General features: G+C 37.6%; 2 protein-coding genes across 5 annotated transcripts in view; both read right to left on the bottom strand.

Annotated features, from left to right (window-relative positions):
- The window catches only part of bru3 (CUGBP Elav-like family member bruno 3), a 704,578-nt gene that overhangs the window by 590,721 nt on the left and 86,309 nt on the right, over window positions 1-27,548 (bottom strand). The window contains exon 1 of one of the 4 annotated variants that reach the window (XM_087343457.1): window positions 10,375-10,437. The exons of 2 other annotated variants lie outside the window; for them this stretch is intronic. The gene's annotated coding sequence lies outside the window, so the exon portion shown is untranslated. Of the gene's footprint in view, window positions 1-10,374; window positions 10,438-27,548 lie in introns of those variants that run through there. One more of the 4 variants, XM_087343439.1, reaches the window with a different exon arrangement.
- LOC110829673 (CUGBP Elav-like family member 3) overlaps window positions 1-27,548 on the bottom strand; it is a 443,424-nt gene that overhangs the window by 113,378 nt on the left and 302,498 nt on the right. The gene's annotated exons all lie outside the window — the stretch shown is intronic.

The raw sequence follows: 27,548 nt of genomic DNA on the forward strand, positions 1-27,548 counted from the left end.
TCTGTAGCGTCTTATGACTTACACTACATTCATGCGTCTTATCGATTATATCGTTTGTTTGTTATTAACATCTTTATAAAGAAAAGTCACATGACGATAAGAACTTCTAATAATACATTACTTATTATATCTATTTTCATGTTGGGTCTTTAAAAATGAATTACATTCAATATATATAATTTATCTCGTCCTCACCTCTACTCACTATTGGCAAACTGTGTGTTATTTATTATTCTAATCAGAGAAAACCTCAAATTTAGTATCTTATTTGTTGCGTACATTTTCTTCTGCTTTTAATCTAACCGATTTAACTTAATAAAGTTATTTGTATCTTCAATTTTCCTTCTGGCTACTGATGCAGCACACAAATAATAAGGAAACTTATTGAATTATATTACCATGCGTTATAAAACGAGACTAACGAAAATGACAGCTTTAAGTGTCCTCCGTGCTCCACTGTGAATCATCCATTGAGAATTCAGCCATTCTATCGTATTTTCCCAAGGAAACAGGCAAATGGATTACCCGGGGTCATTTTTGTAACACACTGTTGCAAGAGTGATTTGAGGTCATTACTGTAGCACGGTAAATAATTTAGTGAGAAGAATATATATGTGAAGTGTTTAAGATAAAGCTGGCATGTAACAGAAAATAGAATTGGTTTAATACAACGCACCTTTAGACGTATTGTTGATTATCAGGCTCTACTTGATCAATTAAAGTACAATTATTACACTCCAACTGGGAGGGTTCGGAAATACAATAAATATAAAATAAAAATTTCTACCACCGAAAGTAAATCTTTGAGTAATCGCATCGATAACATCCAATGAGTAAAAATTGATACATAAATCAAGATAGGTTAAGCACATTTAATCACAATGACACACGAGGCAGGATTTCTCCATCAAACTGGCTTTTACATAATGTGCTACAGTGTTCCAAAGCTCGTGGGGGCTATGTCCTAATGAACACGGATCAAAGTTGTGTTCTTGACGACAAAAACATGCAATCTCTTAACTCTTTATCACTTTCGACATTAAATAACAGAGTAATACTTTGCCAGACGACGTCGAACTAGTACGGATTTGGCTTATGCAGGCTGCAGCCTTCTAACAAAACATGTACCACGTAACAAAGCCTTAATATCCGACGGAAGTTGCCGAAACGTAGCATTTTCAATATGAACTAACAGACTAATCAAGACACGTGATTATTTGGAAGTCTGTCGATGGAGTACGGTCCATGTAAAACTCACGCAGCACATAACAGTTACTTAGCAAGTGACAATTTGAACTGTGACGTCATCAAATTTGAACAGCTTAATTTAAGGGCTGTCAGACGACAGTCAGCAAGCTAGCTGCTCAGGAGGAAAACGAAAATGTCAGTGGGTTCTACGTACAAATAAAAAATAGGACGGGAAGAGAGCACGAGGATATCAAGGCGACCGACAATCAATCTTGCATGTCTACCTCACACAACCGACCACAGAGAGCAGCACGGATGCTTGGGACAAGAGTGCTATAAATACTAACTATAATTAATTTTATTCTGCCGGCCGCTTCAGTATACATGCACCTAGACAGTGCCTAAACATTGCTAAGCCTGCACATTACTTGAAATGACCCCTACTGTGGGCCTGTAGTGTGAGGGGAAACGGGTCTGCATGTTCTGACGAAATTGGTTAATGGCCACACGCCATATACATTTAGCAGTAGGTCCAACAACGTATCCATATATACATGAGAAATAAATTAAGAATGGATTACGCTCAGGGAATCATTCAGCTCAGTAGCCCTATATATTATCTTTGAGTCCCCTGTCTACAAACATAAAGGTTCATATTCAGAAGCAACTTATAGATTTACCTGTTATCTCGTGATGTCTTCAGACTTTCTGCCTAAAATTTTGTATGCATTTGGTCGTGACGAGGAACACAGGGCCCACGATTTATGCATTATTTCTTAACACTGGCCAGAGCTGCATGACGGCACATTTTTGGTAATTCACGATTACTTATTTAACATATTTACATTCCCGCTTCATATAAGCAGGTCTTGTATTCCATCCACATAACCGGGAAACAAAACTCTGGATTCAAACTTAATTAATTTCCTGTTTTCTTTCATAGTAGAGCAAAACACACACACACACGTAAGTCGTAAAAGCACGTTCTTTAAACTTTTATGCACCTACGTTTTAAGCTTTAAGTTCCGGCCCTGTGTAATTTATATATTACGTGGCAATTCAGTTTCATCATTTTAAAATGAGAAGTTATATGCAGATTGTATTCCGATGATACAGAACAACGACCACGTACATGACAATACGTTGAATTTTAGATATTGTTTAATTAATTATTATTGTTAAATCGGGAGAAATTTTTTTGAATTTAAGTTGTCTGAAACACATACATGCGAGGAAACGTTAGTGACACGAGATCAGTGTATTTACGAAATTATGTGGACTATCTGTTTCTAAACTCTAAAGTCATATTTACTATGTGTTTATCTACTATAACCTAGCAGGCTAAAAACAGTGATATAGAAAAGAAAAATTAATATTTTTGAGGAAAAGAACCATGCCGTGACAGTTAATGGAACATTCTGATAGGCCGTCAATGTTCAACAACTGCGCAAATCTTTTTTGGAAAAGCAGGGTAAAATAAATTTTCTGTTGTCATTTTGGAGTACGCCAAGTTTTTCGTGGGAACTTACAGACTACAATACATATAACGTCATCTTATTATGATTTGACATATTCAGTTGTGGTTGCGGGAAGCACGGTTTGGCAGTATTTGTGTTGGCTAAAGTATGTATCGATCATTCCAGCAGGGTGTGCAGCAACTCCCTAATGCATACATCAAGAGCTGCAATAGCTGGGGGGAGGCTCGGGCAAAGCTCGTGTAATTAACCAAGACAGTCTTATCACAAGCAAGAGGCACCCCAGGGTTGAAAAGGATGGAACAGCAGCTTCGCTTGTTCCTTACGTTATTCAATAAATATCGGACATGTTTCCTCTTAGCATTCTTTCCATATTTTATAAGGAAACACAATCCTACGTTAAAATGCCTAAGTGTTTAAACACTAATAAATTTTGATTCCACTGAAAAATTTATAAAATTGTGAATAAATTTCATGACAAGAGAGGTTACAATTAACATTATGTATAATCCACACAATGGGTCATTAAATTGTACAATTATTAGTTTTTAGTTCCTAGTAGCTTCGCCTTCTAGAATTGAGCATATGATGGAATGTGAGCATGGTACAGATTTATGCAAATCCTACCGTACGTGATAAAGCCTAAATGTTAATGAAAAAGTAAGACTTTTAGGCATATGGAATGATCCACTCATTAAGGTTAGTTGAAAATAAACGCAGCTATATTTTGAAACATGTAGAAGTTTTAGGGACTTTGGGAATTTCGCTGAAGTGATCATAAGATTTGAAATGCGTTATCAAATCTCTTCGAGTCCAAACTATGCGCAGTTATTATATTGTCATAAAACTATAACCTAAGGCAGGGCTGTGGAGTCGGGGTCGGTAAAAATGTACCAAATCCGACTCAGACATCGATATAAAATCTTATGAACAATTTCTATAACTTGCGAGCCGCCTGCGTCCTCATCTTTAGGGAGATTCAACGACGCGTTGAGCAACCTGGTATGGGGAACAATGCTTTGTAACTTTGGCTCCGGTACCTTAAGAATACAAATTGTCTACAAATCAACTGATTTATGCAATAAACATTAGACGTATATTTAAATATAGAATATAGGATATATACAGCGTAATATGATAGCCCGAATGTGAGCCTTTTTCAAAGCATAGCAAACGATAGGGGATAGATTACTAAAGCCAAGCTACCTGGGCAGGGACGATCATAGTCGGAAAATTAGGACTAGGAAACAAAGAACGGATGATGGCAAATATTCCTTTGTAAATAGGACCATAAAAAGCTGGAACCAATTACCTCCAGGCGTGCTAGAGTCTTTCCCCTGTAAATTAAGCACCTTTAGAAAGAGTGTAAAGAAAGTAGTTACAAGCAAAGGGTTATTAAGTGGGGATTAGATGGTGATAAGTGAAGTGAAGTGTCTTAGTCTCGAAGTGATGAAGTGCTTTAGTTCTTTGGGATAAAAGTTTCATGTACTGAGGTCTGACTTTATACTTTACTCTAAAGTATTGTGATTAATTAATGGATGTGTGTTTTTGTATTGTGTGTATGCGTGTCCGTGTAAGGTGTGGATGTTTTTGTAAAGGTGGATGTCTAGTTATGTGTGTAGGGTGTTCTATGGAGTGTACTTGTTTATATTATATGTATTTTGTTGTAATGGTGTAGTGTAAGGACCACTGCTACCGGGTACAAACCCAATTGCAGTAAATAAACATAATAATAATAATAAGTCTAAAAAGTAGACTGATGATTCACGTGGTGGTGATGAAATCTCTTATGTTGCGATTTACCATTTTAGTAGGTTTACCCTTATTAATACATATTGAGCTTTTATGAAGGAGTCGGTTTCGAGGGTCGGAGATTTTAGTACAGACTCCACAGCTCTGGCCAAAGATCTACAAAACTGGCGTGTATGCAAGATGAAACATCTTCACAGAGATAGTGTTAAGAAGCTTGTAGTTGCACAGAAGTTAAGAATAATTGTCTATTGCAGAATTCTAATAATCACTACTGGAAGTTATTGAGATATATAATCAATAATCAAAAATTCCACTTTTCTTGATATCCGATACAATATTATCATCCATTCTGCAAGCAGGCCTTGTGTTACGTTACACATGTTTGCATAGGTTATGATATTTTGTATTGGCACAGTTTGGTTTGTGTTCCGTTAGATTATATTTGCTCACCTTAGGTTAAGATTAGTTTGGATTAATTTATGTTGGGTTGAGTTTGGGCATCGCGACGCTACCCTTCGGTCTGTCGGTCTCGTATCGTATCGTATGTCAACGAGGCTCGACTTACCTTGATTCGGATTCTTACGTCGACGTGGCATGATAGGCTATGATAAGAACTCGACTCACATAGCCTTCTTCTCACCCGTATAATGGCTACTATTGTTTGTCACCTGCACTACTCCATTTGTCAAAGCATCACACACCCTCATTTACTGAACCCCGAAAGTTGATTAACGCGTTCAGAAGCGTGTTTATCCGATACCTATCTTGGACCTTATCCAATCAGTCCATATCATCACGACTCGGCTCGGATACCGGCTATCCTGATGATGTATTCTGCAGTTTTCCTCATTCCCACTTCGAAAGTGTCTTATATTAGGCAATGGCCTCTTCCTTCAACGTCCTTCCCAATTCATAATTCACTGTCATCCTCTCATCAGACATTGTGCATTCTAGATAATGAAAACGTCGTTAAATACTCTATAAATAAATATTCACCATTTCACTATACATTCGATCAGATCGATCTTAATGGTATCCCTCCGATAATGTTTCGGTCTCCTAAGTGGTATTATTTTTCCATCAGGTTTTCCGACCAACAATTTTTATACATTTCCTTCTTTTTCATGCACTGTACATTCCGCACCGTACTTACGGTACCCGTCTTGATGTGATCACCCTCAGAGTCTCATTTAAAGTGCATAAAAAAGTGTGTAAACTGCTTCTTCCCCCCCCCCCCCTCACTCAGTTCCAAATATTTCGAGCGGCCTGTGCTATTAGCACCAAATCCACTCACGAAAATCCAAAGCGGGCTTCAACAGATCGCGTGTTCTTGTGGCTCTTGGGCAAGCAGCCTGCTGGCATGCTTAATTAATTTTTCACTGTGCATACTGTGATAATATCATAAAATATGGCTTCATAGCTTTCCTCTTTGCCCTACAACGATTACAATTCATTATCACCTTCTTTTTAACTATGCCATTGCCCCAAATAAGCAACGCGTTTATGGAATGCTGTAAGGAAGTGTCAAGTTTGAATTTAAAACGAGTTCCTAAGTTCCACGGAACCATAAAACTCACACTACAAGGAAATGGTAAAAGAAAACATTAGTAAAATGTATTCTATGTGGATCCTAATGCTTTATATTAACAGAGAAACAAACGAGAAAATGAAGACGGTAGAAATGCTTTACCTGAGAGAGGACAATAAAAGAAACGAAGATATTACAGAGAAACCGAAAATAACACAGTATTAACAATAACGGATGGGTAGAACATTTATAAAAGTTGCTGAAATCAGCGTTCCCAGTCTGTTACATTAAATATAACTGGTGATTAAAATATGGACGGACATCAGAATAAAATTCAGCAGTTTTGATTCAGAACCGCAAGACGTCAAGAACAATGATTATGATGGCAATGACCGTTTGCCCGTTTGTGATTCGAAATCCATTAAACGAAACGGAGAGCTGATGGTTTTAAGTTGTATTCTGCGGAGCGCACTTTTGAAACCATTACTGACGCCGATTATCGTTGGCGTGGTGCTGCGTGTGGAGTGTCTGCACACGGTGAGGGGATGCGACGAGACTAATGACGGCCTTCCTGCAGTCGTGTGTGCGACAGTTTACGTCGAAAGGAAGAAAAGAATGAGGAATACACAGAAAAACACACACACACACAAGCAAATAACCGGCAAGAATGCGCTAGGGGAAGAAGAGAAACGCTGGCTGCTTGGTATAGTGCACAGACAACATCGGTGAATTCTAGTCCAAGGCTTAGTAAGTCTTTAATAAACAATGACACTGTGCGGCCTCTCGCAATAGGCAATGCCAGTCTCTACGTGTTAGACCTCTGCCCATCTTCAAGCCGAATGACCCACTCCTTGTTCCGCGATTGCTTACCGATATGTTCCCAGATACATTTCACATTCGAAAACATTTCCTCCATCTGAAAAATAACAGCCATTTTACCGTGGTGGTAACTCACTCACAACATACATACGAGGTGCGATCGGAAAGTTTCAAGACTGCGCCTATAAAAACCCGTACACTTATCTCAGGTATTAAATTCATCCATCACCCTCGAAGTAGTTCCCCTGGGAGTAAACACAACGATCCCAGCGCCGCTGCCAAGCCTGGAAGCATCCCTGGAAATCTTTCTTTGTCAGCCTGTCAAGCACCATCTGCATTTCTGCCTGAATTTCTTCTATCGTCTCAAATCTCCTTTCCTTTAGCTGAATTTTCATCTTTGGGAAGAGGAAGAAGTCACACGGAGCTAAATCCGGCGATCCGGCAAGATCTTTGAGTTCCTGACAAACGAGAAGTCGATTCTGCTTCTGGTCCTCAGACAGGAGCCTTGGCACAAACTTGGCTGCGATGCGTCGCATGTGGAGTTCTTCCTTTAGAATCAGCTGACAGGTCCCATAGCCTATCCCAACAATGTCGCACATCGTATTAAGGTGGTCAAATACAAGAGAATGAGACGGTCATGGCAGATAGATATCGTGGGATAATCTATAATGTATCCATACTTTTGTCGGAACATCTGAATCGAGGGTACTACGCAGAAGACAGCCTTGGATGAGAGGACATTGTTAAAGATAGATCTTAAAAAAATAACACGTCATTAATTTATGAATACCTATCGGTATTAGGGCAAAGTCCAGTGTCAGGCTCTTATAAACACAGTAATAAACCTTTGGGTACCAAAAATGGCAAGGAATTTTAGACCAGTTGAGTGTGTATTAGGTTCTGAAGACACAGACAACTCATTTTCTACCAAAACATCAAACAGACGTAGAAATGGATGAAGGATTTGAAGAACGCTGAATGAATTATTGATAACCAAAAGAAATATTTATTCTCGTCAAACAAATGACTTATAGTGTAGTTCTGTAGTCATCAAACCATTGCGGTCAGATTACTGTCCACCACACTTTCGGTTAGTAAGTAAGCTCACGTGTCCAAGCACTGTAGTGAAAGCAAATTCAAAAGAGAGAAAGGGGAGTTTTTTCTTAAGCACGGGGGGGAAACAGGAAGGGAAACTGGCCTGCCCGGTCTTCAGCTGAAAGTTCGCCGGGCAGGAGATGCTGTTTAGCTTGAAGGGTGATGAATTGCAGGGGCTAAGCAGATTGCTGAGGCTTCAACCCTGCCCATGATTTATTATGTATATATGCACCCACGATACTGGACCAAGCTTACGGAGCGAGAGGGGGTGATATATTCAGGGGATGACGTGAAGGGGTAAGGCATAAAAATACGAAGCATGTGGAGGAACGGAGAGGGGAGGAGATTGGGAAAATATTACCACGTCGAGGCTTTAGGTGACGGCTGCACTGAGTATGTGTTGAAGAAATGAAAAGTGTGCGAGTCATTCTTTTATTTCATCCTCTGTGGTGGGCGGGAAATTGTGATTTCGTGAGTGTTCTGCGGGCAAAGCGACAGGAAACGGTCCAGAAACGAGCCAAAAAAAAATAGAAACCCGCATCTGTGCACGAAAGTAAGGTAAGGTACAGCAAAAGCAACAGAGTTAGTGCTGACATCTGTGAGTTACTTCTTTCGATTTCTGAATACAATTGTTGCAGCATTTTAAAGCGTCATCCAACAACAAATTAAATAACGATCACGTTAGAAGATAAATAAATTTTCCAACTTATGATTAATGGATATTACATTATTTAACTGCCATGTATCTATTCCGGCTGTTACTTATCGTGAGAGACAAGAGAGTGTGATTGCCTTCGACTGTAGTCAAAAGAAATGGGAAGGAAGTGGTCATGGTCCAAGCATTCCGTTAGAGACACTAAGAAAAATCATAACAAAATTGTCTGAATTTTCGGTGTTACGGCCAAATTCATTTTCTGCGCGTAACTTCAAAATAAATTAACGTATTATTTTGATTAATTATACAAAAATAACTTCCCGGGAGGTTTTCACGTTTCTCTATAACACCACTTTTGAATTTTCATCGTAAATCTGAAAAAATCACAGAAAAACTCTGTAAATATCCGCTACATGCCGTTCTACGCTGCTGGGAGCTGCTGCAACAGAATGGTTGATGTGAAGCAACTAGCAGTCAGCTGAGGACAAGTGTACTTGACGTTCGTTCCAAGCGCACGGACCACTTGATATTAAGAATGGCGCCGGACAGACTACACCCCACTGTGCTTACCGGTACAAACTGAGAAACACACAAGGAAGGAAGGAAGGAACGTAGAATATCGTAACGCGGTCCAAATAACGCTTATTTTAACATTACTGGTCGCTAAGAAAGTCGTGTATGTTTTGTTGACAATTATCATGAAATCTATGATTATGTTCAGATGAACAATAGTTAAGAACTGGACTAAACATTATCATGCGTTAAATGAATCCAGTCAACACCCACACATTCTATTTCTATTCGATTAACTGAAGTATTATTCTCCCATCCACGTCTAGAGCTCTTAAATGGTGTAAGATTTTAGGTTTTCACAGCGGTGAGTATGAAGATTTCTGTCTTCTGGGTTGTTGCGCTGTGTAGTCTGGTCGATGTTAACCAACGTTTCAGAGGTCATACTGCCTCCGTCATCAGGGCGATGAGTATGAAGATTTCTGTCTTCTGGGTTGTTGCGCTGTGTAGTCTGGTCGATGTTTATCAACGTTTCAGAGGTCATACTGCCTCCGTCATCAGGGCGATGAAGATTTCTGTCTTCTGGGTTGCGCTGTGTTGTCTGGTCGATGTTTACCAACGTTTCAGAGGTCATACTGCCTCCGTCATCAGGGCGATGAGTATGAAGATTTCTGTCTTCTGGGTTGTTGCTCTGTGTAGTCTGGTCGATGTTAACCAACGTTTCAGAGGTCATACTGCCTCCATCATCATGGCGATAAATGGTATTTTCCTTTTAAGATGTCCGAAAACAAATTTATAATGCGTTCTTCAATTCTGCTACAGGAAATGAAAAAATCGACTTCATATCAGATCACTGAAGGCCCAAAGCATTCGTATTGTAGAAATGTAAAAAGAAATGTACCTATTTTCAAGAATACGATGTAAGGGCGACTTAGTATGGAAATCTACATACATTGAGTATTAAAACTGAACGGAGTTGGCAAAGACAGAGAAAGAATGATATTAGATATTATAGTAGTCATTCTATTCGTTGATAGTTATGGCATTTTTTTCCTCGTGTACGTGTAATAGCTACGTACTGTGGGAGAAGAGGGTATTATGTCCCATTTATTTCTTAACTTTCTCCCTCTTATTACTGTAATATTTCCTACACGCGCCCATCGCCCCTTGAATCACATTCCTGTGTGTCTCATCCCTCCAAAAACTTGCGGCGTAAGTAAAGTTACTGTCCTAACTTTCAAGGGAAAGAAATATATATACAGATTTATATAAGCATAAAGAATAATGCGGTGACATATTCCGCTCCTTTTAACCCGCAACCCATTCCCATTCATGAGGAGAACTGAACTTACCCCATCTGATTCTTCGTGAATATTGGCTCTGGAACGGGTTGGAGCTACCTGCCTCCTTCCACATCACATAACGCGTGGCATGTAACCATCAGGATATAAACATGGCCGACAATATCTTCAATTGATTACGAGAACCTCTGCCGGCCAGAAGTTGTACTTAGCCTCCCTTCTTCTCAAAGATCTAGTTGCTTCACAGAGCGTTGCAAGTGAGTGGTTCTGTTTCCATACTACAGTACGAAAAGTGGTAAGAGTAAATTTTTACGTGCAGAAAATATGGGATAAGCTATCAAGGTATACTATAAAGGCTATTATGAAGTTTAATTGCAAGCAACATCTTCGGAATATTGGTGGCCTTACTGTTTCCTTTTTAAACATCTGACTATCGACTTCCTTCTGGCATGTATGTTCTCGCCTCAACTGTCTACCAGCGTCTTAAACTACAAAAATTCTGTCGCCAACCGCGGATCACAAGTATTCGCGATTTTTTTATCTTCACGAATTTTTACCAAACCGCGTGTATGATGTCCGTGTCCGTAGTTTTTAAATTGCATTCTCATGACTAAAAACATCTCTTTAAACCCTTAACCGCTTATAAAATAAATCACTAGCACAAAAGAGTCTTATCTGGGGCCTTGATAATGAAAATAACAATGACAGTATTAGGAATTCCAACCCTTATATCTCTCTTACATTATCCTTTATGTGCATTTCCTTTCTGTCTCATATCCCGCCGCTCAAAGTCATCACTGTAGAAAAAATAACTATTCAAAGACAATGTCCTTTTCATATAGCTTCAGGAAATTTCATGCTTTATGCCAGTTTTCTGAGCTGCAATATCTACACATAACAATTTTAAACTTCATCTTTAGCCATTTCTCTATCTTTATTTTTAAGTTTTCCAAGGAGGTATGTAGTCATGTAAAATAATGCTGAAGCATGTTATTACATCATAGACTAACGGTTTTGAGATAGGAAGACAAAAGACGCTCAGAGAGAAGGAAAGAAAGATGGATACCGACTAGAAGCCAGGCAAAACTCAACGAAGTCTGGTAGAGCAATAGCATTTTGCCTTCGAGCTATTGTCGGAAGTATCGTCAGCTCCCTCAGAGCTGAATGGCTCAAACATCGTGGATTTATGGTCGCTCAGAGCAACTGTTCAGCCGACACCCAACAAGCGGTGGACGGCGGGTAAATTATTAGCAGTGTCCTGGGTATGAAACTACAGTGTTCCGTTACGTACACCAGACTCGCTGGCATGTTCTTTTGCACAAGTTAACTTCAATGTGACTTGTGTTTTGTCTTCTAGCGAATAGATTTAGCTTGCTTATAAAACCAATTGGTAAAAATCTGTCAGGATTCTGACATTCTCTGCAGGAAATTCAGTTACAGTAATAATTATGTTACGTTTTACTGGTCGTATTTTCGATCCTTATCCCTTATCATCATCTCGCAAGAAGGAGGTCACAGCAGGAGCGTTAAATGTCGCGGTTCCGATCGAACTCATGTACTGATGGGTCGTGAATCCTGCTAACCACCAATGCATACCATGCTGAATGGTGTGTACTGGAAACGAAAAAGAAAGTTTTGTTTATCTAGAATCAATAAATAATTTCACTCAAGTACGAACTGCTTTCGACCAGGAGAACAGTGTTCATGTTAACCGTGTTAACACGGCTAACATTCTAAAATACAAAACATAAAAATAAAAAGTATTGTGTCTTACTTTCGTGTTTCAGTCCGAAACTAAAAAATATTTATTCACGGTCACATCAACCGAGAAATAAACACAGTTGCTACATGAAGGTAAATTTTAAACTTGTAATTATGCAACTGTAAAGTATGAAAACAGCAAACACATATAACAAGGTGAAAAGAAAGTTTGTGTAACAAGTGAAGCTAAAATCTGCATTATGATCTTAAAATTCTGGCGACATGTGGCAGTGAGACTTAAAATGGAGAGAGCTTTAAAGGCGAAATGTAGTAATCGTCAGACCCTCACTTAAACTGGACAGGTTCCAAAGTATAATGGGGTGTGAAACTGACCGTCACAAATATAATGGTTGCCGTACACCATCGTCAATTATCAGGGTCTGTAGAGTAGCAACCGTAAACTTTACACATATATGAGAGTCGTGGGACAATTACTGCTCTAACCCGCGTATGTTCACGTGTAATTAGCCATCATTACTTCGGTACAACTGACCGAATGAATCACTAATAACTATGCTAACATCATCTACTTCTATCCCACACTTTCTGAAAGTTCATTGCTATAAACTAGTTCCAAGTCGTGTTATTTATGGATAATACGACCAGCTTTATGTTCCAGAAATCGTAAAGGTCAGTATCTGTACCACTCGAAATAGCGAAGGGATATATTACAGCCATTTCCATATTTTGGGGAGTAGTTGAAGACTGTTCATTACAGGAAATTTAAATAGTAACAAGATAAACCAAAGAAAGTGTCAGACATTTGCCAGAGTATTTCTGAAGAAATCTTACTGGAAACATAAAATTGCTTATTATATATGTAACACGTATTATGAAGCTGAGTTACCGAAATTGCCAATTCTTCCTCCGGATTTTCCTTTCTCTTCAGGAAATAAATTGTACTAAAATAGCAAAATTGTATTCTTATAACAATAGTTTTATTATTATCCGGCCATTATAGTCAGAAAAGAACTTGGGTCACCATTTGCAATGCTGGCAGCTTTTCGACATCGCAAAAGAAAAATGCAACGTTGATTTATCACGCCATTTCTGAATGATTTATTATTAAAGTGCAGAAGAATATGTACGGAACAAACATATTAACTTTGAAAAGCTTGTCGAATGCCTTATTTTTGCGAGAAATTTTAAATTTCTGTCGGGTAATAATAGAATTAGAAAGGATACAGACCTACGCACTTACAAAGCGGATACTGAAGCTAATTCACAGTTAAAATTGTATACAGTTTAACAAAAAATATTTTTGCACTGCTGTGGCTGTTAGTGCGCAAGCTTTTATAAAATACTAACTCGCTCTATGGATAAGAGTCTTTGTGAACGTAACAACTCCTCAACTAATAAAGAATTGTTCGCCATTTATGGAACCCGATAACTCTTACTGTGTGCGAAAGGTACCCGACTAATCCATATCTTCAACCAATGCTCAAATGAATTTTTGTGGTTTCATATGAACAGTATTTCAAATTAAATACCTGACATTTTTATATTTATGATCCCAATCATACATTTACAGAGTAATGCACAATTTTATCTTTCTTCCTTTTAATTTTCTTCTGCAATTCCCATGGTTAAGTCGCAGGGAGTTCTCGGGTGAGAAGAGTGTGACATCAATATTCTATCCTCAAGTTAAATCCAGTTACAGGACGTTCTGATGACGTACAACTTATCACTTTGCATAGAAATACTAACGACATGTTTTCTCACTTAATATTCTTTGGTGTTGGAGAAACTGATGGCAAGACATGACAAGTATACCAAACCCTCAGTGGTACAGGAGAATGGAAAATGGAAGACAGAAAATAAGAGAAACAAATAAAGAAAGAGTTCGCGGGGGTTGGGAAGATAAAGAACGACATTAAGGAATTGATGAAGGGATATTAGGAAAACGTGGACCGTCTAGAAGGAAACAGAAAGAGAGGATGCAGTGTGACTCTGGGAAGGGGAGATTGATTAGTCTTCACACTGGCAAGGTCACTAGAAGTGACAGGAGAGAAACGTGGGGCGCAGATTTCTAAGGATAGTTAGCTCAAAACTAAGCCTTCCAACTAATCAACCAAATTTCTCAGGGAAAAGGAAAAGTCGTTATCAGCGCTAGAGAAGCACAGGTTTTGTGCTGAGGTCTGGGTTTGGGGTGGTTGAGGAAGTAGTGTGGTAAATATACCGTGATGATGAGACTTGAAGGCAGAGCCACAGAAACTGGCCCGAAGATGACTGCAAACTCTGAACATCCGCCACGTGGCTAGCTGGCGAGAAATCTTGGTGTCACCGCTATTAATATTCTCTAAGACATCCAGAATACGGTAAATACATCCGTAGTCGTTCACCGAAAAAAAAAAACATGTCGACAAGAAAACATCTTGCAGCAAAGTCTTCTTCGATCGTCAGAGACTGCTTGGGGGATTTAAATACTTTCAGGGGTCTGAAGATGTGACTCAAGGGATTCCAGCCAGACGCTAAAATACAGGGCAGACTGTGCGACAGGATTTGTCAACAGATTGCGCAATGATACGACAATATCCAGCATTCCTTTACTCAATATTATGAACACCTCGGAGTTTCGTGCGTTGTATTACTGGGTAGATGTAATTCTGGCAATCGAATTCGACTTTCAGTCCTAACGATGGAGGCAGTATGTTTCTCCGAAAAGTTTGTATGCGGAATTAAACCCATTAAAATGGCTGTCTTCCGGATTGTTGGGCCCTGTGGTCTGGTAGATCTCCCTGGTGCTGGTGGAAGAAAGGGCCTCTACCAGACTACACGGCGCAACAACCCGGAAGACAATCATCTTCGGACTCACCGAAAACCACAAATCCTACATAAAATCGTCTTCTCTCAGCAGCTTCACACTTTGTACTCCGATGATTAGTTTGTATACTTATAGGAGTAATTAACAATTGTCGTAACCTCGGAACGGATCTAGTTAGCCTAAAACTTGCAAGACGAGAATAATGAGGCGATTTGTAATTTTCACTAAGTATTACTCGTATGATGGGAGGTATACGTGGCTATCAAAATCGTAGTAGAAAAACTTGAAGGGAGGAGATAACTTTTACGCACTGACTGGAGGATAATATTAAATGAATCTTAATTACACTGGGTGTGAAAATGTGGGATAGATTCCTGTAGCTCAGGAGAAAGTCCAATGGCGAGTTGTCAACATAGTAAGTAAACAACGTGTTCCATAAATGACCGGGAATTTCTAGACCAACAGAGCGATTATCAGCTTACATAGGAGGGCTTATTTTCACTCATTTAGCTACATTTATTAATGACAATAACAAGCTGTTTTTGTTCTGGAAAACAAACGTGAGTACACTTAACATATGAACACATATCCTTTAGAATACAGCTTATAAATAATCATTTTGTATCCCTTCCTACCGTAAGGTTTATATCATGAATAAAAAGTTTATAAACAACCTTTAGCATTAATGCCAATTATTATTAATAACAGAAGCGTTTCAGCCTAAGAGGGCCATCACTAATGTTGTGATACTACAGAGGCTCAACAAGTTAAGTAACAGTTCAATTCACTTTACTTGATAAACTAATGTTTTGTGTGGTTACACAGATGATGGTCCTTGAGGGCGGAAATGCGTGTTATAAATAACAATTCACATTAGTGATAAAGTTTGTTGGTTTATATTTTATCCACGTTATAATCAATCATTGCTGAAATACGTATCACAATTTGTGGTATTCCGGTTTGCGACTCGTGTTTATACGTAGAAGAACATGTCAAGAAGTCGTCATGGCAAGTTTAAAAGAAGGAAGAAAAATGTGACAGTCCTTCGTGTAGTAAGACAAGAGGACAGGCGATAAGTAACCTTCGTGAGCTACGTACATTATGCAGGCGAAGATTATGAAATGTTGAAAGACGAAGTCAAGGGGAACGCGAACAAGACAAAGGGAAGGGAGACGTAATGAGTGATGGCGCGATACTTCTAATGCAAAACTCAAGAAGTACCACTTACTTTGCTACTACTGTAAGTGAAGTGGCCCTGCTGATGGGTCGAATTTGTAAGAGAATATATTTTCATATTTATAGCCCACATTCTGACAGAAGCTTTAAAAATTGAAGTCTGAGAAAATTCGTTCACCGAGTGTCATCAGGCCGATCACCTCTCGATATGTAGACCAACCTTCAGACACAACATCGCTAGTAAGTGTTCTGCACCTCATTTTCGTATGCAAGAAATATCAGTTTGAACGCTCAAACTAGAGGCAGAGTTTAATAAAGACGATAAGATAAGATATTGCACCAAGCACTCTCGTAAAAGTTGACCGATTTTTCAGAGATGAGTATCGCCCTGCTGATGGAGGCAGTACACACCTCTGAAACGTTCTTCACCTTTTACGTTACAAAACGGGGCAATGTTTTAGAAGGCTGTAATGTTCGTATTCGCTGCCCTGAGAACCTGAAATCTCAGGCAGGCTATCATGATTGCAATTCTTCTTCTTGTTACAAATCCTCCACCTCCCCGAAAAATATCAAAATAATGTCTTAAAACAGGCCACGACTAATTCATACAAATACCAAACTTTTTCACATTTGACATTGTGTAACCTAAGCATTTAAAACATTCATTATAAAGACGAAACAATCTTTCAGGAAAACATTCCTTAAAAGACATTTTACCTACTCGCTTTGCACGATAAAAATACCTAACACAAGGGTCACTATATTTACCAGGCTCACGACAGGAGTCTAACGGGTCACATCTTCTGAAGGGGATACTGCAGTAAACATGGCGACACAGCGGATTTGTGCTTTCCATCTGAACAGCTGCTCTACTTCATTTGTTTCCTTGTCTTGAATTTTAGCGGCCTCAAAATTTGGTGCCGAGAACAGCTGGACACAAGACAGAAGAAGCATGGAATAATACAGAATATCGCATTAAGAGGAGCTTTCATAATTTTTACTAATCACCTATGAATTACAATAATAAAATAATGAATAAAATGGTCGGAGCATGTAGCACACGCGGGGGAGATGAAAGATTCTTACAGAATTATCAGAAAACCTGAATGGACTTGAGGAAATACGGGCGTAGATGGGAACGAAATATTAAAATGGGTATTAAGTAATTTCATTGTTTTGAACCGCTTCTATCTCCTAAAGGGCTCTCCTTGCTTCATGGTGCAAGTCCTTTATCAGAGGCCACCAACACCACATAACCTCCAATTCTTTCCTTCCGTTAACATGTGAGCCCGCTCAGTCTTACTAATGCTGTCACTGCAAGTAGCAAATCACAGTATCGCGTTTCAAATTGCCTTTCATACACAAAGCACAAGAGAATTTCATTGTTCGCCAGATTTCAATTTTTTAGTGGCAACTAAGATACTACATGTTTTGATGGGGGGGGGGGGGGAGGCCCATTTTATAATGCAACTAAAATTTGCCATGCCGTCAACAGATGTCACCACTCTCACATGTCATCAGGTTAAAGTTTAATGATGCCAGCAGCCTGCTTGCTTGTTTGCGAAACAGCCGTCTATCTTTCCGCACGGATGAATATGCTCTCTCTTTCTCGCTATATGTCTCCTGGCGAGTGTTTTTCGCACACACCATACCACGTACCCCTTCGTTCTACTTGCCTGATCACACACAACATTCATATCACGAATGTGCATAGGCAGTAACAACCGGAATTCGATTCTCGACATTAATTCTTTCTCGCAAAGATTTCCAGACCGACTCTGATACAGCTACTTTGCATGGATAATTAACGCTTTGAAGCCGAAGATTGTCTAATTACATTTGAATATTATGACCGCGCCGCAAAGGAAACAAAACATTCTTCCATTACAAAGATCGGCTTGCTTTTGTTGCTTATGGAATGAATCGGTGTTTACGTTGAGAATAACAAAGAACACATACAGCACGCAATGGTTAAATGCAGATTTACTGAGAGCTATAGCAGGATATATAAATATATATATATATATACACACACATACACCACTCGCATTAGAAGGCAAATAAAATTTGTCGACTTTCAAGAGTAAGTTTACTTAACAAATATTCGTACATAACGTTATTCATTATACTCGTATATTTCTAAGCCTCCAGATTCTATATGCCACTATTTCGAAATGAATATGTAACTACATATAATTAGAAATAAGCAGATACCAAACAAATCTTGTTCCAAATTCACTCATTCGACATTCCTTTTTATATCTTGTTTCTACTATTTCCCATTCTATACGTTTATAATTCCATATCTTCTTCAGTCACAGTTCGTCAATAATCCTCTCTAGATGTTGTTTCCGTTTCATCACGTACGCTATATGAAATATGTTTCTCACGTATTTCAGTATTCCCTTTTTGTCCGTTCGCATAAACCCAAATCGAATAAAAAGTCTTAAATTGTGACTTTTCTCAATTTAAATTCCTTTTATTCTCTGCCACGTCACAGCCACGAATGTTTGCAAAATACATAAACACAGTTTCATAATCAAACCTAGGCGCCATTTGTAAGTGAGGAGATTGAATAAACTGGCTGTTAGAACAAAGAGTGTGATATTACAAAACTGGCTGCATGAAATACAGTTCTTCTTGAGATGCTGTTAGCTTCTCAGTTAATCAATACATTTCCCGTATTCTATGGACCCTGAATGCTCATTACCGTGATAATAACAGCCCGCCATTGGACCCTTTCTTAAACAACATGAATTCAGTTCAAACCCTTACACAGTACTTCTTTAGTATCTATTTCAATATTATCTTCAAATCTGTGTCCCTGTGGTCGATTCCCTTCAGATTTGCCAACTCATATGTGTATACATTTCATATCTTCTCGTCCTTTCTATATGTCCTGCTCTTTATCTTCGGCTGAATTTCCTAAAGGCAATCAAATCAAACAAGACGAGATATACAAATTACGATTTTCTTCATATGTAATTGTCTCGAACTTTCTGAAATATCCTACCCTCTTTCTCCAACATTTTCCTCGACACACTCTCCTCGAAAGCCGTCATTATATTTTATTCAATGAGTATTAAATTTTAATCAGAACGCACAGTGTTTTTTCTTTCCTTTGTTGTCATTCTAAACCACTGCAGCTGTTTCACTTCTAGTGTGCGACGGTCCAACGCAATGTATGACAAGCAATAACGCCTGTTGTCGGTAATGTAAAATAGTAGCTCAGCCACGGTCGACATTTTAAATTATTACGCTGTACACTCAGCCCACTCCTTTCTCCTGCACGTCCGCTACCATACTACACACCGCTCCACTTCGGCTATAGGTAAGGTACAGTCTGCCTCAGTCCACCAGCTCTACGTCCGTTGTACAAATCAGACTTAAAAATGTATTTCATTCGAACATAACGAATTAGTGTGAAGATACCACGTTTCCCACCCACGAAACGCAACTGAAAAAAGCAGTTATTTTGCTTGTCCTGAATTTTAGCTTATTTTAAAATAGGCACATATTTAATTATAACAAGAATTTCTGACCATTATTCTCCTAATTAAAACAAGAACTTGAACGCTATTTATTAATGTTGTACCTAAATTATTTAAATGTGAATATGTACTAAAATTAATCTTTATGCATTACCCAGTTACAAAACAACTTTGTCACTAATTTTCGTTTCCTGACATCTTTGTTTATCTTTTTATGTAAACTTATTTACTTTTAGAGCTGCTTTCCTGCTCGCGTATAAGAGAAATTTTGCGTTATTATTTAAGGTATTTACATTAAAAACTTAAAATCATAATGTACTCAAATTCCAAGCCACGAGCACTGGATAATCTTCTTATATTGAGGGCTAGTAACCACAACACGACAAAACTACAGACTGCTAGTAACAATAGAGAATGTTAAATAAGCAACCTAAAGCACTCTCTTAATACGGCATACAGCAATTAACGCATGCGTGCTGATTAAGTCGGAACGAGAGACAATGAGCAGTAACTACACCAGACTAAATCCACTCACTTGCCATTAAGGCGATATCCCCCACCCCCCCTCCCAATTTTTGTTTCAAACTCCTTTTATCCCACGAGATTTTTTCACAAAAAGTGTCTATGCACGGGGAAGAAAACTTTATTTTTTCCGCATTCAAGAAAGAGACAAGCTTCTCCAACTAGTGCAGTCGCTCCCTGGAGAAATTTCCTTCAAACTTGCATAAAATGGCGGCTAGTAGTGAGGTGCTGTAACAGCTCGTCTAAATCAGGGGTAAGCAAATCTTTATAAGGAAACGAGTAACAAAAAGTTGCTTGGATGCATGGAAAAGTGTATATAATCTGTCCAGGATTTCCAAGTCTCATACTACTTTCTATCTTAATAAACCAAAGTCGCCTAGAAGGATAATAAATTTCTCTATACAAAACCTCAATTATTATAGTCTCTAATCCTGACCAGAATCAGACGAAATGTGTCATAAATAGAAAACGTACTGAGTAATAACGTAATGTCGGTTTCAGTCACAATTACCCATTTCATGATGGATTCTGTTTCAGCACGATTAGGAGGCCACTGAAATAAAGGTCAGCAAATAACTGCAGTTTTGTGAAAGGAGTTATCTGTAATCTTTGAAAACCTGATGTAAAGAGTAACGACATGCCAACATGAAAAGTGTTCCGTTATTTTCATATACTTTTCAAAATGTTTCCGTCAGATCTGCCGAAAAGTTAAATGTGCATTACATACACGTTTGACATGTAAAAAATGTTCAACGGAAGATTTCCAAAACAATTTAAATTTTCGATAAAACTTTACATTATTCAGAGCCATTGAATAGGTTTTGTGCAATTAAAGTCAAAAAAGAGGCTTATTTCTGCAGTGTATCCTGTATGCATTAGGATACACGTTAGTCCCATACTCGACCAAACACAGCTACAAAATCAATGTGACTGTTAATTTAGGGAAAACACTTTTCTTGTCATAATAAATTCCTTAGATTGTTACTGCCAGCGTGAGACACACTACTTGCACTCCGAGAAAATCCAAGTTTCCCGTCAGAGATGAAATAGATCGACGGTATAAAATGTGATATTGGTAGTGATGTTGTGTCATGTTGCTCTTCACAAATGTAAATACTATTCGAATAAAACACAGTCAGATACAACTAATTATTACTATTAATAAGTTGCATCAGACTGTTTTATTCGAATAGTTTTTTTATAAAAATGTGATGCTTGGTCAGGGCTATCACACCTCGTGGGGCGGAGATAGATGAGTATGGATCATGAAAAAATGTTGATTAGTACTACAAAACCGAATCAGTAGGAGAGAGCCATGCTCCGGTAACATTTCGTCCATCACAAATCTCACCTATTGTCACCCGGGATAGAACCCGAATCTCCGCAAAGAGAAGATAGTGTCTAATCGTTTGAGCTATAGCATGATTTCAGAAGAGCGAACACAGAAATAAGGATATTTCCAGCAATAGACAATGACTACACAGAAATTATCGGTAAATCGAATATTCAGGCACAATTGAAGGGTAAAGAAGACCTTAAATGTTACACAAATATGATTGTAAAGGAAAAATAAAGCAGTTTACGTCTAAACACGGTTACATGCTTAATTCATTGTTCCATATACAGCAGTAATTAAGAAATATATAAATATAAATTACCAAAACATTTAATAAGATTAACGAAAAAATTATGATGCATAAAATATAAGCAGGCTACTTTTCTTACTGACGTTTTAGGTATTTAAACAAAATGTACTTTTAACATACTTTCTGTGTAATTTAAACTAACTGTTCAGATTCCATACGTGATAAAAAGGGGAGACATTGTTCATCCAAGTAATTCTGTTGCAATTTGTCGTAAACATGCTTGTAAATTTAACACAAATTTTAAAATTTGTATTAAAATTTTAAAATAATAAAATTTTACACATACGCCGAATTGATACTAGACTTAAATCTTCAACGACTGTAAGGTGCTTATAAATACGAGTTTATTGAATTTATTTCTTTTAAAATTATCAAAATTGAAACGGAATGGATTTTATTTGTAAATCAAGGGTATACACTTTAAGGCTTAGAAGTGTCAAAAATACAGTGACTGTAAATTCTGCTTGTATAAAGTAAACATAATGGACATCCCTTCTACGGAAGTTCCACTTCTCCATCGACAGAAAAACTGACAGAGAAGGAGACAAATAGAAAGGTGAACATATACAACAACTGGAGCCTGAGACATCCAAGAATTGTAAGGAGACACGTGGATGAGCCCACTAGATGACAAGACAAGTAAGGAAGAGGAGGATTAATTTCGTTTAAAAAGTTCAACGGTCTCGCTGTTATATTGGAGAAGTACTTCACCATCTGCTATTTTACGAAACATTTGCCGACTGGCAAATTATTTTCTAACAGACCAGGAAGAAGATTACAGTTCTGTGCACTGAAACAAACGAACTACTTCTTTATCAAAGTTCTAACACAAGGAGTGGACTAATGTCTGCATATCAATAAAAATATTCGTATTATTATGTGCTTCGAGATTCTACGCATCTTCTAAGAAAGTTCTTCGATAGTTTTGAACTATATGCATCCATTTATAGACAACACCGGAATATAAATCAGAAGGAGAGAATTTAAAAGCTACCTTTAGTCTGACTACGATGTATGAATAATATAGAGACCAGCACATAAACAATTTACTACACATCAAGCACGCATGGAGTCTAAGCAACAATATCTACGTTACACACTTCATGCAATTATTATTGTCATAGGTCTAACAGTAGCCGTCAACAAATTAACTGCTTCAAGGTGCAACGTTGCAACATGAACAGCTGATCTCAGGTGAATGAAGACAACTCGGATCTAGCAGCGTAGCAAAACTAGGAACGCTGTAATGGTTACTTAGAGCTGCGCCGTAAACGGGATGAAGTGCTTCCGTGGCCTTTCAGGACGCAATTTGGTGATGGCTACTATAATGACTTTGCCAAAGCCAGTGAATTTTATACAAACGTTATAAGACATAACAGAATGTATATAGGTTATGGGGAACTAAGACCTCTTTTCAGGGTGCTGACTCTTATCGGTTTTCATGTATTTAAACCTTTCAGTAACATCTGCCTTGAAATCGGATTAAGCAGTATAAAGCATGCACGTAATAATACTTGTTTAAAATATGCCCTAAACGCTACAACTTATAGATTTATTAAAATGTCGAAAACCTCACGTAAATGGCGATTTCTGGTGGACCTAAATGTCTTAAGGAAAGTACTTTAATCTTAGCAACACGATAATCAATTTTAGATTTTAAAATATCATATTTTAACTACTGACAAAATTCGTAGTATAATAATTATTTGATTTTTATACATTTTAACCATACCAGATATGTCACAATGTTCAATGGAAACACCCTTACGTACCACCTGAAGAAGGTTGGTGTCGACCGAAAGATGCAGTGGCAAAGTGATGAAAATAATGAAATACACTGAAATAATAACGCTGTATTAACAGATAGTATTTACTGTTATTAGTATTTTTACATTACCTAATTTTAATTATGGTAAACAGAATATACACATCACAATAAATGCTCTATTTTTCGAATATAAAATAAAATTTCATGAGTTGTGCATGTAGCATAACATTTATGATAAGAATGTGTCAAAAGTGATGATAATGGCCATGAAGAATGTGAGAATAACGAAAATACTAATTGGTAACAATTCCCGAAGACAAAAGAATCTTAAAATACTGTTCCACGGAACAGTAAAATTCTAGCCTTGACATGTGTGATATTAATAGAAGATTCAGTTTGAGCCTAAACTTTCCGGTACAGTCTACTAGAGAAAGCGACCGTGCTTAGGCCGGGGTTATCTTACGATATAAATCTCACTGATACGGTAAAATTATTTGTTATGACAATCTTACAAAACATTTTCACGTTGGTATAAACAAAACGAAGAATGGATGATTACGTCATGTGCAAAAGGAAGTTGCATCGCATTTTAATTACGGTTGTGGCAATGCACTCAATGCAAGAAACCGGCGTAGGATATACATCGCTTTCTGCACAAGACAATTCAACTGTGGTCAGCAAGCGGGGAAACTATAAAACCAAGAGACATGAAATGATTTTATATCGCATACGAAATTAAATGTTCCATACTGTTCTTACCGTTTCATTAAATGTTCCCACACTAAAAACCGCGAAGCCAACAAGTCAACGTACTTACCTAGAACAAATAAAGAGAAAAGCATTATTAATACAGCGGCCAAACAAATTTTTAAAAAATCATACTGACAGTTCCACGAAAATAAAGCAATGTCCATAAGATACTTGAGGATTTCCCAGCGGTAAAATGTCGGAGTGTGATATTCTGTGTTGTCACACCTCTACACTAAATCTGGAGGAGTCAGGTTCCCTACAAATGTTGGTAAGTAAGTAAAAATTAAAATATGTCGCTGAGAATATGATTAAAATAACAGTCTCCTTTCCCAATGTGCTTAACACTTTGACGCCAAACGTTCATCAGAATACTAATAAGATCTCAGTTCGTATCGCAGGGAAAACACAATTTGTATCGATTATAAAGATAAACTGACTACTGCTGTGTAAGGAAATAACCATATAAAACCCACAAACACACACCGTGCGCAAAATACACAGATATTGAATGTTAAATACGGTGGTACATACCGTTACAACTAGAATTTACGTCACGTATATAAACTACAAAATTCTTAGAGATTTGCAACATAGTAAATATGTATATATATATATATATATATATATATATGTGTGTGTGTGTGTGTGTGTTATTTGTATTAGATTGGTTACCATAAAATGTATTACAAATATTTATGGCTTGATGTAACGTGGAGAAGGTTATGGTACGAAATATATAACCCACGTACGTGTATTTTAAGCTAATGTTAGTTCATATGTAAGTAAATATGCAGTCCACCCTATGCGTCTGATGACGTTAGGATTCTATTAATTCTCGTAAGCCCTTTGTCCTTATATGTTCTCAGTTTTTGTTCTATTTATGATGGGAGAACACACACATATAAAATATTATCATGAAATTACTTCGTCTGTAATCTGATTAAGCTACATTCGGCACATTTTATTTGTAGAACGTACGAAATAACGTAGAGTATTTTGTGTCGTGTAGGTTATAAGGTGTCTGCATTGCAGACATTGGACTTGCCGCTAGCTCAGACTTCCTACGTATATAATTTTTTTTCTCCTTAGGATCGGGTTTGGCAAAGGCATGTCATATTACCGAGGAGAATGCAATACTAAGGTCCTCATATTTCAGACCCTTATTATAGGCTATCATGAAGGAATCGAATTTTCTGCTCTTTTCCTTATATTCAATTCCTGCTTGTGCTTGTGAGGACTGAAAACAAAAAAGGAAAGAACAGAGGAGTACAGAGAGAATGCATGATACGAAAAAGAACAGGCCAAGACTTCAACTGCCTTTTATGTCGTATAATGCATAAAATAATAGACTGCAAGCAACATCGAAGAACGGAACTAGGTTTTCGAGATTATCTTATTAACTTTAATAAAGATTTATACACCAAATTTCGCTTTCTTTAATTATAAGCCTGTAGATACATATTGTAGACGGCGATAAGTTTCTTATCTATTTTTTGTTGAAAGCCTTATCAGTTCAAAGTTTACCTTGAAACTGACAAGAAACTACTTTATATACTGTCACGTCAGACACCAGGGTTATAAATACAATCACAACCATGCGCTGCTGGCTACTATAAGGATGCTTACAGTTGTTATTATTCGGTGGTAAAAATTCGTTTATTTTTAAGTTTTCAAGATCGAATCCCTGCGGCCTGTTTCACTACCCTTTATGACGAGAGAAAAATCAGTCCAACGAACAGACAACTCATTAACAACATAAGTGTACTTCAGATGACGAAAATGCACGTAATTTAGACAGCGCAGAGAAAATAAGTACTTATGTGAAATAAGTTTTCTAAGACACTGAAAAATATTGCACAACTCATAAAGATCCTGTATGTGTGGTATTCTAACAACAAAGGTTACAGGAAACCTGTTCTATGTGTGTATAAGTGGCTGAACGTTACAAAGCGAGCAATCTCATAATTTTCACTGCCCCTTTCTACAATCACACCGCACTAATTTTCTCACTGGGACACCGCTGTAACACTTTATTACCATGGATATAAACATGGACCTACAAAGACTGCCAAGAATCGCGGATGTATGGGACAAGAAAGATCTAAGTTTTAGAAGAGGTTCACACAACCAAAGCAGCTGTTAGCTACCGATTCAAGTAAACTCTTTCAGCTTCCAACTGGAGTAGTGATACGTAAGGTTACGCAGTTTCTGTGTAGAAGAAAGCGTGTGCATAGTCATACTGACACGATAATATATACCAATACCTCTCTTCTTTCTAGCTTTCCCCCCTCCCAGTACTCAGTAAATAATTCTATCTGATTCTTTGGGAAAGTCTCTAACCAGTCACTATGGAAATGAACATGTTGTATAATATGAACTGCTGTGGTTACTGTAATGTCAAAAAATAATGTTGCGTCTTCCTTTGCAGATAAATAAGGCAGTCAGTTACCGGACACTGTGGCATCCAACAGGCCTCAGAGAAGCACAAACAGACAGGTCAATTACGTATATCCGCCAGACGTCTTGTGTGACAACAACAATTAGAATTACATATTTAAAATAGAAAAATCGGTTACCTGTATAAGTTACAAACACACGCGTTATAACCAGCATAAAAAGTAATCATTTAACCGCAGATAGACATTGTTCTTTATAAGAAACAGATATGGACGAAGTAACAAAGACTCAAATCAATACAAATATGTTTCTGGATCTAATTAAGGGTCTTCAGCTTCAAAACTATGAAGCTGCAATATGAATGTAATGGAATGTAATGAACAAACCCGCGTAACGTCATATAAGTGTTTCCATACGCTTAACATAGTGCGTGGACAAATGTTAAATAAATATAAGAAAGAAAATTAGGAGAATGGAGAGAAATGCATAATGACAAAATTCATATCGCTAAATTAGTAATAAAATATTACGATGATTACATAAAGCAAGTTTAGATTGACAAAACGTCCAGAACTCATGGAGGAGATGAACAGAAAACTTTATCGAAAATTTTCAAGGACAGAGACCACTTTGGAGACCAGTAACCAGACTAAAGGATAACATTAAAAGAACCTTAATTGAATACGGCGTGAAAGTATGGAACACATTTTCTAGATCATAATTTAATCCAGTGGCAAGTTCTAATAAACACAGTAAAGAAATCTCGATTTTCATAAATGGCAGAGAACATCTTGAATAGCTAGGCAACCGTCAGTTTCTCAAAAAGGACTACACTCATGGAGTTAACCAGTTCATGAAGTGTAAACATGCTAAAATTCTAAAATATCGACATTACTGACTTCCTCAGTTAATAACCATCTACCAAATAGTAGTAGAGTTAATTTTTAAGT

This window comes from Zootermopsis nevadensis, unplaced genomic scaffold, assembly GCF_977971745.1.
Source record: "Zootermopsis nevadensis isolate Lab colony 2312 unplaced genomic scaffold, Znev_1.0 Znev_ptg000001l, whole genome shotgun sequence".
Lineage (NCBI taxonomy): Eukaryota > Metazoa > Arthropoda > Insecta > Blattodea > Termopsidae > Zootermopsis > Zootermopsis nevadensis.